Below are 14,082 nucleotides of genomic sequence, written 5' to 3' on the forward strand. Positions count from 1 at the left end.
TAGTGGATTATACACTATTCGCAAAGCAAGATTTTACTATCTAGATAAGTAAAACTCCACACATGTCTTTGATAATTATGCATAATTACTATTCACTGAGACTTCAAAATGGAGCAATACCTTCCTTTGTAGAGAAATAATACTCTACACATATATTCGATAATTATCGGACTATATATATATATATATATATATATATATATATATATATATATATATATATATATATATATATATATATATATATATATATTAAGTACTTTCTATTCCATTGCATGCAGTTGTGGTGTGGCATTGTTTACTGGAGTTGACATTGAGAAGAATTGAAACTTTGTATTTTGTTGCTGACCTTGTTACAAAATTAGTGATAATTTTAGTAAACAACTTTATAAAATGTTTTTGTTTTTATCAGTCTCAGTGTAGTCATTAAATTTAATCAAGATCATACCTGGACTACGGGACATGAAGCACGTGTTAATTCGTAAACAAAATTTGTGTTTAGAATGATGAATTTTTACCCACATCCGGGGATCTGTTTTGCGTTTTAGTAACTCTTATAATTGATGTTATGATAAGAATTCTTCAGTTGTATCTTAACACTTCAAAAGTTAAGTTGTTTTATTTTGTGTCAAGATTGAACTTTTATTTATTCTAACTATTGAATTTCAAGTGATTGTTTTCCCTGGAAATAATAAAGTGCTCTGATAATCCTTGGACAAAGATATTTGCCGGAATTTATACAGAACACAAGCTCTGGAATAGTATTTTATGTAATTCAACAAGAGACTGTTTGACAGATCAGTACCATGCTGACTATTGCAGACTTTTGGACTTTCATCTTGATTTGAACAGATTGATTTAGAACTTTTCATTGATAGGACTTGTGTTTTAATTCTTTGATTACAATATGGATTTAATTCGCAATATCGTAAGATTTTTTTTTCTTAGTTTAATACTTTGTAGACTTGGGAAACACATTTATTGATACTTTTACAAAGCTTGTTGTCTTTACTCTGTTCTGTTACTTATTTTAAAGGCATAGACTCGTGAATATATATATATATATATATATATATATATATATATATATATATATATATATATATATATATATATACGTAAAATTACTCTTTACGGATCACTGCCATCTCACTTATGTCTGCATAGGTTCGAGTCTCGGATTCGGCCAATGTGGGTATGTGAGAAAGCATGCCAGTAGCTTCTCGAGGGTCGGTGGTTCTTTCCGGGGATTCCCGGGGTTCTTCCTCCACCATTAATACTGGCCGCCATGTATAGCCTATCGTGTGCTGAAAAATGGCGTTAAACACAACAACAACAACAACAACAACAACAACAACAACATATAATTACTATTCACAGACTTAACGGTATAGTGCAAGACTTTCCTTTCTTGCAAATTACAGCTGCACACATATATTCGAGAAAAATATATAATTAGTACTCACTGACGTGACAAAATGGCGCAATACTTTCCTTTCCCCAAAGATATTTTCGATAATTATATGTTTAGAGTCCGAACATTCAAGCTATTGAAATATTTTACCTGAAAAAGATTATGATAAATTAATATAAGTGCTACGAGTCTGTGCCTTTAAAATAAGAAACAGAAAAGAGTGAAAGACATCAAGTTTTGCACACTTTAACAAATATAATGAGAAGAAAAAGAATCTTACGGTATTGTGAATTAAATTCTAAATTATAATTACAGACATAATTTTAAAGTCCTGAATAAAAATCAGTAAAAGTCCCGAGGAAATCCCAAAAAAGAATGTCTGTAATAGCCATTAAAGTGTTGATGTGTCGACAGTCTTTTGTTGAATCACAGTGGTATATATCCAGGTTTGTAAATCCCATTGAATGTCTTTGTCCAAAAATGTTATCAGAGCAATTTTGTATCTATTGGAAAAATAATCACTCACTTGAATTCCATATTTTGAAGAAAATGCAATTCAGCACAACTGATCACAACATATAATACAACGTAAAAGTGCTGGAAGTCAAAGTCCTCTCAATCAAAACATTATATAGTTTACATCATCTCAGAAATAATATTTTCCTAAATAAAATTATCGAATGGAAAAAACATATGAGAATGATCATAATCATGAAGTTTACAAAATCAAAACCATAACCTGTAAAATTCACTTAGGAAATTCCAAACTCTGACTCAAACAAACATATTCTTTTTTCAATTAATAAAGATCCCGATATTAAGCCCATATACAGATAAACATTTAGCTATGTATTAGTTGTTGACATAAATTTTAATAAAAAAGTCAATCCGGTCAAGCAGAAAGGAAATTCAATTTTCGACAAATTCAAGTACAGGATAGAATTTTACATTGCAATAACATGTAATAAAACAAAAAAGTTTTAAACTAACAAACAAGCAATTAAGTTAAATGTACATAACACTTCCTCTCATAAGGAAAAAGAAAGGTTTACGTAACAACGCTTTCTTTTTACTATAAGTCAAATACGCATGTGTTAAAAAATACATAAGATGAAATCGTATGAATGACGCAACGAATATATAAAACAATATATTTCAATAAACGTGAAGGTGCATCTGCTTTTAAACTGTCTCTTTCCTTAATGTGCTGATACCAATATTATATTCCAGCAACAAAAACTTCATAATAATTTCTGATTGTTATTTTTTATCTTGCCGACAAAAGTAGCGTGTTGAGACCACTAAACATAATAATCGATGAAGGAGCTGAACTAATGTAAACTCCAAAGTATTGTAATGCCAATAACAAAGCCGAACATTCCTTCTCTGTTTGGAACAATTTATATGGTGCTTGTTTAATTTCTTAGAAACATAGAACACTGGATGATGTACATCATTTTTGTCTTCTTGAACCAATACTGCACCAACCCCAACATCACTTACATTAACAGACAGTATACATTATTGGCTGAAAGTTGGAGATCTAAGAACTGGGGCACGTAAGACCTTTAACTTATCAAATGCCTCCTGACATCATTCAAACCAATGAAACTTGTTTTTCTTGCTATAGGAACATTGGAACGTAATTTCCGATAATATCCAGCCATACCAAAATATCGCATCTTTCGCATTTTACTGACAGGCATAGGGAATTCAGACACATCAAAACTTTTTTCGATAAATTATATGTCAAATTTTCAGTGTCAAGACAATTCCGAATTGTTGCAAATCATCTTTCCAGCTGTCCTTGTAGATGGTGGCATCACTGATGTAAGCATCATATTTGTCTTAACCAGATGTAATCAGGTTCATTAAACGTTGAAAAGTACTAGGCGAAGCTTTCATCCCAAAACAGTATTACTTTTTTATTGATAAAGTCCATCTGAGTCACGAATGCCGAAATTTCCTCTGTCCTTTCCGTCAGAGGAATTAACCTAACTTCTTTCAAAAGGTCAACTTTGGTGCCATACTTTGCATTTCCAATTGTATTAATGCAGACTCTTAATAACGGAAATTAATCTGTTTTAGTCACACTGTTCACCTTTTATAATCAGTGCACATACAGAAAGTTTTATATGGTTTCAGAACAAGTACACATGGTGATCTCCAGTCACTTTCATTCGGTCCTATGAAATCATTCTCCATCAAATTCTGAAATTCTTTTGTCAAACATTCATGCCTGAGAGGGTACATCCTGTACGGGTGTTGTTTCACAGATGTGGAATTTACTATTTCAACGTCATGGTAGATTTTTTTTGTTCTTGTGAGAACATCTGTAATTAAGTGCTTTTACTCAAGTTATTACTGTTTTAGTTCATTATTTTCTTGTTGTTGCATATGTGAAAGTTTCTGTTCCAGATTATTCATAATTTTTGAATTCCGAATATTTGTTACTCCAAAAGCAATAGTGTCCGATTGCATTCCTTAGCTTAAATACTCATTGTGTGGGATAGGTACAACTAAATTAATTGCATGATTAACCTGGCTATGTCTATCAGCATACACCTTTACCATATCTATATGGCAAAACCGTTTCTGTGTTCACCTCCCATGATTATTGATGATATAATGTAAATCATTTACTTTCTTTTCGACTGTGTAAGGACCATAATAATTGGCCTGAACAAGATTTTGTGGTACGGACAAGAGAGCAAGAATTATATCACCAGGCTGAAAACTCATTTACTTTGCATTTTATCAAAACTTAATTTCACTTTAGTCTGAGTATAGTGCAGATTAGTTCTTTCAACCTCACAAGCCTTTGAAAACGAAAACGTATAATTAGAAATATAATCGAGAAGATTGATTTCGGTATCTTCATTAGAAAGAAGTTTTTCTTTTAACAGCTTCAATAGCCCACGCACAGTATGTCATATAACTAGTTCATAGGGACTGAATCATAAAGACTGTTGAACTGATTCCCTAACAGCAAACAATAGTAAGTGAACGCCTTCAACACTTTCTTTACCCGTATCAAAATAATATGACCGAATCATATTTTTCAAACTTTGATGAAATATTTCTAAAGATCCCTGTTCTCAGGGTGAAAGGCAGAAGATTTCAATTATCGGATGCCAAATTTGTACAAAATTGTTGGAACTTTCCAAGCATAACATTTGACTCTCGATATGATTCGACAGATTTGAGAATTCCAGACTGAGTACAAAAAGCTTTAATATTGTTTTATTTTTAATGTTCGTCAAAGGAATTACCTCTGGAAATTATGTTGACGCACATATTATAGCTAACAAGTATTGGTTACCTGACGTGGTCTTAGGTAAGGGACAGACACAATGTACCATTATTCTGCAAAATGCTTCCTCAAATGCATATAAAGGTTGAAAATGAGACTTAGGTATCTTTTGATTGGTCTTTTCTACCATTTAACATGTATGACAAGATCTGCAGTATTTACAAACATCACTTTTAAGTTTAGGCCAATCGAATTAAGTGAAGGCCTGTGATAAGTCTTATTAATCCCTAAATGACCAGCAAGAGGAGTTTCATAGACCAGACTGAGAATTTTCTGTCTGTACAATTTTCGATCTACAATTTCATAGTTCACGGACCACTGGTCACCAGCAGGTACCTCAGGCGGTCTCCGTGTTCTCATAAGAATCCCATTTTATCGCAATAACAAACAGGTACTTATGTGGCTTCGGTTTCAATAATGGCTCTTTGAAACAAACAAGTGATTATTGTTTGTCACCCTGATTATAATAAAGTGAGTGAGTAGTTAAAAGATGATTATTACCCATGCATTGATCCAGACCAGGAGTGAAAATATCCTCATCAAAAGCATGAGCATTACATGTCACCTAAAGAAATACTTCCCTGATCAACATCATTCTCAAGAACTTTATTTGCCATATCTCTAGTAACTGCAGAAGCTAAAGATAAATCATGAAATGCTTTTTCAGTATGATTCACTTACAATAGCAGGTAATGAAATTTTTAAAAATTAAACAAAGAAACAGACCATTAAATTAAATATACAAAACATAAAAAAAGACCCACTACAGGAAGAAGTGATTGTCCCCGACAAATTTATTTTACCAAGGTTTTGATCTCTTTTAAATTAATTACTAATTCAGTCATTTCAAATTCTGGCCAAATAACATTAACGGCAATTCGAATAATTTGGTGCATTGAGTAAGGTAATGCTGATATAGACGATTACGTTGCTGCTGCGCGCGGTCGTTGTAAAACCGATCGTCAAACTCTTTCAGGAGGTATCACTAATGCTCTTCTGACCCCAGTGTCCATTAAACCTTAGTACATCCGGCTTCGCGGTTTTGTAAACAAGCACTTTTGACCATGTTGCATGTTTCATCCAGCGTTCTGGTCAGTGCAGATGTCATATTCCATGGGCAGTAGCCAAGCGCTAGGACTATGTAGCAGACAGGTGAATGAATAAATACGTTTACTAACAACTATTTTCGTTGAAATCGAGGTAACGAATTGTTGAGTATGACAGTGGAATATTAGATACATGCTTTATTATTATTATTATTATTATTATTATTATTATTATTATTATTAGTATTATTATTATTATTATTATTATTATTATTATTATTATTATTATTATTATTATTGTTATTATTAATACTATTTAATGCATTTAGTTTACCAGTCCTTCCTTCCAATCCCCGATGCCATGGCTAGCGATACAAATATTGTTAAACAGCTTTGCCAGGAATGAAAATACAACATTAATTATAATTAGATGCTTTAAAGTTTCGATAGAAAAATGTTGTGAACATGTTTTCCTTTGCAAGACCAAATGAAACTTATTTAGCGATCCTTTTATTGTTTATACTTGTGAAGTCTGTTTACTTTTGTTGTGTTTGTTTATTTGTTTGTTGGTAAGTTGTATGTTTGTTTTTCAGTTTTTGTTTTTTTAATGGAATTTAAGTTGAGTGTGTTTGATCTAGTGGGTGATCAGACATTGTTTAGTTCTACCCATCAAAATCAATAGCCAGTATTCAGTGTTTGCAAAGTTGGTAACGTATTCGTGTATTTTATCGTTTTGATTCAAATCCCATTTTTTTTAAAATTTGTTTTCCCTCTGAGGTTGGTGTATGCTCCTGTTTTAGGCACAATAATAACTCCTTTACTATATAGCTTTAAAGAAATGACCCAGGGAGTGTGTCAATTAAGGTAATGATCGACTCCATAGCTTAACATGTCTTGACATGCCTATTACGTGGATGTAATGTTGTAGGGTTGATATTTCAAGTCATAACTTGAGGCCTACGTCCCTGGATTTAAGGAAGAGGCTGTATAAATTTAACACATAGTTATTGGCAATGATAGAGAAACAATAGTAGCTTATATTTAGCTTTAGCTGTGTTAGATAAGTAGTATGGAAGACGGACTTAGCCATTTTTGCCACTTAGTTCCGGTCATTTGGCCGGTTCTCGCCTCTGACAACCATATCATATTTATCTTCTATATGTGCCGCTGTCTGTGGTTCCCATTTGTTGTTAGCCGTTAGGTTGAACGTCCAGATTCAAACACATACATGACTTGAGTGAAACAGTCTTGGGGGTTAGAGTGTCTCAGGTATGTCCTTGTCTTCTTAGGATAACACAAAATGTAAAAGTCCACTTTACTTCTACTTTAGTCTGTTTTGATTTTGGAAACGACAATCCTGCATAGAGAAAGAGAGTAAGTGATGATATACTCTGACAGGCAAGTCTATCTTAGTGATCGATAAACACATGCTGTGTGAAGAGTTTTTTTTTACTCATTGTTACTCTGTGTAAATCTGCACCTGCACGGCTTATTGTTTGTGCCTGGAGTTGTCTGAGATTTACAATTTCGGCCATCACTTTCTCAAACTCGGCTGCAATGATTATTTTATACTCGATTGCATTCAAGTACACTTTACTGATCGTGTTCAGACTTCTCTGTGTGGCCGCATTCATTTTGGAATAGACTGGTTCTCGGGAATAGAGTCGTATCGAAATTACCTTCCTCGCTCCGAAACTGACACTGGTTACTACCGATATAGACCCGACAACAATACCGATTTGTTCACATACAATGTTGGATGTTGTGATTCCTGTCAAACCAAGACTAATATTCGCTGCCGCAGAAAGACCACAAATATCATCTGCAACCAAATGCTCGCTTTTGTATTTCATCGCGGTTTTCTTGGTAATTTCATATCAAATGCTGTTATTCCTTTTCGATTATTTATTTTCTTAACATCGGTATCATTGAGAGAAGTCATAATTATTCTATTAATATGACAATCGCTTATTGTAATTGCACGACAGGCATGTCTTGTCCGGTCTCATCATCATGTGCAGACCCTATAAGCATGAACACTTCAAACGAGTTTGACTGGCACAATGTTCATACAGTTATAGCATACATATGCTCGGAAATACCTAAATCTCCGACGATGTGAGCTCTGGTAGCATGGTACCACTCTCATACAAAAGCATACCAATTACGACAGAACATTTGGCGTCTAGCAAACGTCTTAACCCTATAAATGTTACCCCCAACAAGTCCGTCCTTGTTGAATAACAGTCGAGACCTTCCTTTTCGCAACTGATTCAATGTTGGTTTATAATACTAAATGGTGAATGTAGCCTGGGTGGGTACATCGGCGAATGCCATCTCCCCATTATATAAACAATTCCGAAGAGGTTTTGCAACTGGTAAAGCAACCAACACTTTAATATCTTCACTTGCACATGTTATGATTCTAAGATTGCCCATGAGTTGATTTTTATACATCAGGGTGATTTCAAATAGCAATTTCTACCTGACCCTTAACAAAATTATGTGATATTTCATACATGATAAAACCATTTTGACGCAGATATTCATCGAGAAGTGGAACATATTTAATATCGATGTTAACATCCGCTACCAGCTGGTCCATCACCCCGTCTATGGTAAATTCTGAACTTTCATCACCACGTTTAGATTCTACCACGTATATTAATAATTAGAAAGCCTAATCTTAAACACAAGCGCTAAAGACGGAAACGTACCCATTAGGATAAACGCTGAGTGCTTCGAACTGAATTTTACCTCCAGTGACTAATGATGTTGACAATACAACTGTGTAAGAATTTCAAACATCACCGTCTGGCTTGGTAATTTATGGCATTACTGGTACAACGCCACATCCAAGATACCGCTTATCATTTAGCTACATTTTCATTCGATCCTGTGTACCTTTAGTTTGAGTTATGATATACAAGTATGAGCTGGACTCGCACACGTTTACAATTTAACCTGTATGTATATCAAAGCCTTTTCCTTCCAGAGAACCTAATACAATTATCTCATTTGCTACGTTGAATACCATATCGTTTTCCTCTCCTTCTTTGATTAACAAGTTCATAATTACGTTTCGTGAAATTATTATGCGTGATGGTCGGGGAAGATAAGTGATTTCTTCTTGCACAAACTTTCTGCTTGAAACATTGGCTGTATCAACATAGTTTTAATTACCGCAACCGACATACCACTGTCTCTGTTGTCACTGTTGTCAGTCAACTCAGCCAGGTTCTTTGCAATAAAGTCGTCTTTTAACTTGACTTAAATATATTGAATGTCCACGTTTGAGGTTCTCAGTTTGCCAGATTGATATCAAAATAGCACCAGTTCACCTGACTCGACACCACCGACAACCTTGCTGACAAAGTCAGAAAAAAAGTCTTGGTGGCAAATCGGCTCAGATCCACATCAGCACCGTATCCTTCAGCAGCCTAACCACCGTAAATGTTGATAAACACGACTGTATATTAATATCACACTTGATTTAATGTGAAATGAATAAGTGTTTGCAAAGCCGGTTAGAGTTCCAGAGCGAGGAACGCCACTACGATAAGAGGGTCGTATATAAGGCAATCTAATTCTCCTGAAATAATCGAATACTCTTGAATAAATAATTAACCATTTCGACTGGTCCATACGAGTCAAAACACAGACTATACTGAGGTGTTACGACGTATGTGATCAAGTGAGTGCCAAGGTCTGTTTATGAATTCAGATTGATGATACCATATTCGCTTGTGCGTGGCACCATTGCTGCAGGTTGATCTTGCATAAAAACACAAAGAAAGTGTTTGATTGATTTTGTCATCGCGAGTATATTAAGATTGGTCAACGGCGTGATATTATGTGACCTGGTAATCGAAAACATTTGCCTGATGGTATTCAGCGACTAGAGTCTGGTAATCGAAGGACTCTTCCTTTTCATTTGTCCACCGACAGCCTCTTTAAAGTTATCTATGTTGCATTTCCGGAAGCCGCTAACGCTACACATTTTGCAACAGTTGCAGCCCCTGCTGCCATCAATGCTGGAATGACTGCAAGGAATGGAATTATTCCACAGGTCTTTTGCATTTATGCCACCTCTGACTTGGATGAGTATGGTGTTACTGAAGGGTTTTTGAGATTGGCCACATTAAGCTAAGCGGGTTCCGTATGGGTAAACCACACGGAGATCTTTCCCATTACTTTTGCTGCAGAAAGTTTCACTGTTGCTCTAAAATATCTTTGCTTGTTTGATTTTTCCCACCGAACCTTGAGCAAGGTCAACCCTCGCCTCGTGATTGGACAATATTATTCAAGTAAGTCACACGTTCAATTATTAATCTTTTGAATTTTCTATAGGAACATCGATCACCCTCATTCTACCACCAGCACCATCCTACAATAGTGTCTTGTCGGAAGGTGTCATAGAATATCATTTGAAATTAGCACCACCAGCGTGACCGACACGTGCATGAGAATACAAGTAGTTTAAACTACTTCACATGCTCCAGTGACAAGTAATAAATCAGGTGCAATGTGCGATAGTCTTGCTGAGAAATGTACACACGCTATCAAATATTTTGATACTGAGACATTTACGTCCACATACTGTAATATGCCCGTGCAATATGACTAGCTTTTGTCAAGATGAAGCACCGTCATCACGTCAAATGGCATCGTTGGAGTTGCTTTTACCATGTGTTTCACCCAAAATATCACCTTACGAACATATATGCAAAATCCGAAGATATGACTGAGGGGAATGGCACACTAAAATTGTAATGAGGAGCCACGAAATGGTGCTTGACGCAGTGCTAATCCAAGATTTAAATTTTGGTTTTGAATTACAAGGCTTTGCGTCAGCTTTGTTTGTGTTATTTCGAAGCCCTCTGACTATATTTGGATTATGATATGCAAGACGTTATGTATAATTTGCATTGGTTGTTTAGTTTTAAATTTTTGTTGTATATTATTACATGATATTGCACTGTAACATTGTATTTTGGACTTGACTTTGTACAAAACTGAATACATTTCTGCTTCAAAAATGTTTTATTCTGTAAATAATTATTACATTTCTGAATTATTCTCTGTGTAGAGGGGTTAAAAATCAGAATTATTTTATTTATAGAAGTAAATATGTTTATTTGGGTCTAGTTCTAGGCTTTGAAATTTCCTTAATATATTTGGCAAGTTCCAGCTTATTGTAATATGTTTCTAATAATTACTAACAATTTTATTTTGTTAACATCATGATCCTTCTGTATGGATATTTTTCACTAGATAATATTGCATTCAGAAAATACTAATTGTGACCGAGCTCAAGTAGAAAACTGTAACTTATAAGCTTTTCATTTGTGCTTTAAATTCTAGACCAATCATGTTTTATATGCTGTGTTCATTATTATTTCTGGCTGGAATCTTTTTTCTTCAAATTATTGAATCCAAGTAATCATTTTCTCTGAATATACAAACGTGTTCCGATAAAATTCATGGATATAGACATTTATTAGAATTTAAAGTGATTTCCATCCTGGAATTATGTTACTGTTATTCAAAAAAAGACAGTTGGCACATCAACATTCTACAAGTTACTACAGACAATTCATCACCTTCAGCATTGGATTTAATTTGGACATCTAATGAATATTATTCAGGACTTAAATTAATATGACTTTTGTCTGAAGTTTTTTTATTATTTTGGGATTTAATTCGTAATACCATAAGTTTTGGTTTTACTTTGTATTCTTGGGAAAAAAAATGAACTGTTGAATTTTAACAATCATGCTGCTTTTCACTATTTTCATTTCTTTTTTACGATCATAGACTGGTAAGCATGATCAGCTATATCTTTGACAAAGATCAGATCATGGTTGTGTCAGCGGTTCGCGTGTAATCATCAATGTTTCTGTTGAATCTGATAATTGTCCTGGCTACATCAACATTGTCCAGGATGGATTAGATTTACTTTCCATATTTGGACTATCGACCACTGTTAAACAACGCCATGATGCCACTGTTAACAAATCCCGCTAGAGCTTTAGCATCGTAAATGACATTGATCTCATGCAACATTTTACCCTCCATTTCCAAGATTGTTTCACATGGAAGGAAAACTCAGAGGTGTATTGTACTTGAAATTCAATTTTTAACTGACTAGAGGTGAGTAAAGCTGGCAGTTTGTCTCTCTTCGATCCATTAACACCGGCGCTTTCGTGCCAATTGTGGATCAAATGCTTGTTTGAACTGGACCAATGCAAAATTATAGATTATTGATTTTCTTTAATGTCGTGTAAAGTCACTCCCCATAATGAGATTTGCAATCGTACAAGCGCTGTTGATTGGCTTTGTTTATGATTTGAATCACTGAAGGCGGCATTAAGTCGATGGTAATTTAAGTGGAGCCGTTTTTGATCCTCGTGTTCTTAATCGCAATAATCGCTATCGAAGTGTATGGAACCGCATTCGAGCTCAGTGGCTCCAATCAATCAACAGCGGCACTTTTAACACCCTCACCAACTCGCATGGACACTTTTGTAGCTAAGTTGTTTTGAGTGTTTTAAGTGGCTCGCTAATAATCCACGAACAACATCACCCAGCCACGTTCCGTAATACAGCATATGCACGGGTTTTCTCGAGAAAACTACTTGAATGAGTTTCACATGTCCACTTAGGACTGTCATTGTTTTTGTTATAATTATTAACTGTAAGGCCGAGCTCTAATGTACATTTATATATGTTCTCGTAATTCTACTGGTAACATAACAAGCAAATTGACCTTCGTCGTTGAAGTAATTCTCACAATACCAGGAGCTATAATATATCCCAAACACAGGAATCCTTTATCATCTGAAATATGGCCAGGCCAACCTAACTAGACCGCATACGCTCGAGATTATATGATGATGACAGAACTGAGTGTAAGCTCATTAGCACATATGGAAAGTTTAGAGTACTCAGTTACCACCAAATTTCCTCGTCAAATTTCTTGAATGATCGATTCTATGTTGTATATGCTCGAGGAAAATTCAATAATATGGTAGTTCGCCCGACTGTCTGCTGAAAATACAGACAATTTGTTCGAGGGCAGGCGACAAATGGTAGGGATCGGATATTAGGCCAACTGTAACACACTCGCGATGAGGCTAGTGCGCTGTCAAGTGAGCGTGAGTCACAGCGGTCAATAGTGAAGACAATTCTCGTTTGGCAGATGAGATGGTAATCATCGAGGTTACGCTCTGGGCTGTATTAAAAAATACCTTCTGATTGATGCATACATTTCAAGACACGAAGAGTTTCAACAAAATTATTTTCCCCCAAGAATCGTATCGATCGCTTCATAAATCTTCCTCGGCTTATACACCATGAATATCTTTCAAGTAGTTCATGCATCAATGCACTATTTGTGTTTCTGTCTGCGAGATGATTAGTCAACAATCACTGAAAAATCGACATGGCCTCATTAATGACTTCGAGTGCATTTTCTTTCCGCACGATCTGATCCCACAAGTATTTCCAATCGATCCGGGAGGTCGTTATTGTCACAGTCCACGGCGTGCAAGCACCACTGGAAGCTCCTTTCTTCTTTTGTTCATCGATCAGCCTTTGCAAATAAGTATTGTTCTTCCTGTGTACTTTTATATCTTTGTATTTTATATGCAACGTTTGCAGCTCAGACGTGGTTTTATACGTTTATGTCTGGGTTGTTGAAGGTTGGGTTGACACGTTTCCACTCTATTACTTGTATCTTTATCCACTAGTTTCATTCTTCCTGTGAGTGAAATTTAGCGACATTTTGTTTCATTAGCCACTTGTACAGACGCTTGTCCATGTTTTTCTTCTTTTCCCCCATGTATTTGCATTAATTACCAAATGAATAGTACAAATCATAGTCCTTTGTCCTAACATGTCCTTAGGTAGTAATGGTCGCAATTGTAATTATTTTCTCCGTAATAATTTGCCTTCTAGAGTTCAATCTCTGTAAATGCATTATACGATTGAGCACATTAAGCCCACCGAACAACATTAGCTTGTTTCTTTCCAGTAAACTCTATGATCACCATTTAACACATTAAACATTCATGTATGTATCTTATGTGTTTGGTGGCATTTTGAGCATGTACTCTTTCGAGTTAGGAGGTCTGCCAAAAGCGATTCACATAGGATTCTAAAACATTGCCTGGTGAGCTATTTCGATAAAAACTAGAGGAGGTGTTGACAACGCTGAGTGTACTCGGATGGCACGTCTGGTACCCGGACAAGTATGAATCTCCTATGTCTTTATCAACTTCGCCCGTGCGTTTTCTGATTATACTATG

At 35.2% G+C, this 14,082-nt stretch overlaps 1 protein-coding gene across 1 annotated transcript in view; it reads left to right on the top strand.

Annotated features, from left to right (window-relative positions):
- LOC149773142 (uncharacterized) overlaps nt 1-14,082 on the top strand; it is a 95,130-nt gene that overhangs the window by 2,727 nt on the left and 78,321 nt on the right. The window lies entirely within an intron of this gene.

This window comes from Sinohyriopsis cumingii, unplaced genomic scaffold (assembly GCF_028554795.1).
Source record: "Sinohyriopsis cumingii isolate HCF-2022 unplaced genomic scaffold, ASM2855479v2 utg000873l, whole genome shotgun sequence".
Taxonomy (NCBI): Eukaryota; Metazoa; Mollusca; class Bivalvia; order Unionida; family Unionidae; genus Sinohyriopsis; species Sinohyriopsis cumingii.